This window comes from Lemur catta, chromosome 9 (genome assembly GCF_020740605.2).
Source record: "Lemur catta isolate mLemCat1 chromosome 9, mLemCat1.pri, whole genome shotgun sequence".
Taxonomy (NCBI): domain Eukaryota; kingdom Metazoa; phylum Chordata; class Mammalia; order Primates; family Lemuridae; genus Lemur; species Lemur catta.
Window position 1 is genome coordinate 56152781 of NC_059136.1, and position 2382 is coordinate 56155162.

Consider the following 2382-nt stretch of genomic DNA (forward strand, 5'->3'; position numbering starts at 1 on the left):
CAAGAGTTTGAGGTTGCTGTGAGCTAGGCTGACGCCACAGCACTCTAGCCCAGGCAACAGAGCGAGACTCTGTCTCAAAATAAATAAATAAATAAATAAATAAATAGAATGAGGCAGATCTGTATAATAATCATAGCTAACGCTTGTATAGTGTTTAATGAGTATCAAGCATAGTCTTTAATTCTGGGCATATATTACTTCATTTAATCTACATATATTAGTGTCCTAGGGCTGCTCTAACAAAATACAGACTGGGTGGCTTAGAACAACAGAAATTTATTGTCTCACAGTTCTGCAACCTGAAAGTCAGAAATCAAGGTGTTGGTAGGATTATGCTCCCGCTAAAACCTGTAGGAAAAGGATCCTTCCTTGCCTCTTCTATTAATAGCTTCTAGTGACCCCAGACATTCCTTGGCTTGTAGCAGCATGACTCCAACATTTACATGTATGCATGTCTGTGTCTCTGTGTCCAAATTTCCCTTTTTTATAAGGACATCAGTTATACTGGATTAGGGCTCACCCTAATGACCTCATTTTAATTTGATTACTTCTGTAAAGACCCTATTTCCAAATAAAGTCACACTCTGAGGTACTGGAGGTTAGCACTTCAACATATTTTTTTGGAAACACAATTCAACCCATAGCACCATGCAGGGACCCAATGAGGTAAGTAAGTACCATTATTAGTACAATTTTACAGATGAGGAAACTGGAGCACAGAGAAATTAGGTAAGTTGCCCAAAAATGCATGGCTAATCAATGATGGACTGGAATTTAAACACAGGAAGGCTGGCTCCCAAATACTGTGCTCTAAACCGCTAGACCACACTCTCTCTACATTAAGAGCACAAAGCAAGGCGAGAGCCATTTGCAGAGTACACTATCACTGGTGTGAAAAGAGATCAGGATGACTGTTACATGCGTGCTTGCATAGGAACAGAACATCTTTGGAAGATGCCCAAAATACTGACTGTAGTGTCACCCCCAGGGACGGAAATTTGGGAAGAGAGAAGTGAGCCTTTTGTTTAATATATATTCATTTAACACTTTGAAGTTTGCTGGTTGTTTTTGTCTGTTTGTTTGTTTCCATGTGCAGGAATTAATTTAAAATATTTAAATTTAAGCTCCCCCACCCAGCACTGCTGGGCCTGCAAGTCCGTGTAGAGTCGCCAATGCGGGTCTCTATTCAGCAGGATGGAGTTTGTTAAAGTTGTCAAGAATAAGGCCTACTTTAAGAGATACCAAGTGAAATTCAGAAGACGACGAGAGGGTAAAACTGATGACTGTGCTTGGAAATGCTTGATGATACAGGATAAAAATAAGTACAACACACCCAAATACAGAATGATAGTTCGTGTGACTAACAGAGATACCATTTGTCAGATTGCTTATGCCCGTGTAGAAGCTTACGCATACGAACTACCAAAATATGCTGTGAAGGTTGGCCTGACAGATTATGCTGCAGCATGTTGTACTGGCCTGCCGCTGGCTCGAGGGCTTCACAGTAGGTTTGGCACTGACAAGATCTATGAAGCCCAAGTGGAGGTGACTGGAGATGAACACAATGTGGAAAACACTGACAGCCATCCTGGTGCTTTCACACGCTATTTGGATGCAGGCCTTGCCAGAACTACCACTGGAAATAGAGTTTTTGGGGCACTGAAGGGAGCTGTGGGTGGAGGCCTGTCCATCCCTCACAGGACCAAACGATTCCCTGGTTATGATTCTGAAGCAAGGAATTTAATGCTGAGGTCCATCGGAAGCACACCATGGTCAGAATGTTGCATTTTATATGCGTTATCTAATGGAAGAAGATGAAGATGCTTACAGGAAACAGTTCTCTCAATCCATAAAGAACAATGTTACTCCAGACACGATGGAGGAGATGTAGAAGAAGGCTCATGCTGCTATACGAGATAGTCCAGTCTATGAGAAGAAGCCCAAGAAAGAAGTTAAGAAGAAGAGATGGAATCATCCCAAAATGTCCCTTGCCCCCTTACCCAGAAGAAAGGTCGGGTAGCTCAAAAGAAGGCAAGCTTCCTCAGAGCTCAGGGGTGGGCTGCTGAAAGCTAAACCAAACAGCAATTTTCTACGAGGATTTTTCAGATAAAGACAATAAACTTGTTGACCAAGCAAAAAAAGAATAAAAAATAATAAAATAAAATAAAATATTTAAATTGAAAATGAGAACAAGAGAAATGTCCTTTTACTAACACTATCACCCAAGACTACAGGGGCTACTTGGATGATGTTTTACAGAGGTGTAAGGAATGTATTTGGGAGGAAATGATCTAAGCATTTGTTCCCAATCTCTTTAACTGCTTTGAAAGACTTATGGTAGCTGTCTTAGTCTGTTCAGGCTGCTATAACAAAAATATCATA

The 2382-nt window shown here is 40.9% G+C and overlaps 1 pseudogene; it reads left to right on the top strand.

Annotated features, from left to right (window-relative positions):
- The first annotated feature begins 1185 nt into the window (after positions 1 to 1185).
- LOC123645236 lies at positions 1186 to 2073 on the top strand (annotated as a pseudogene).
- The last annotated feature ends 309 nt before the right edge of the window (positions 2074 to 2382 follow it).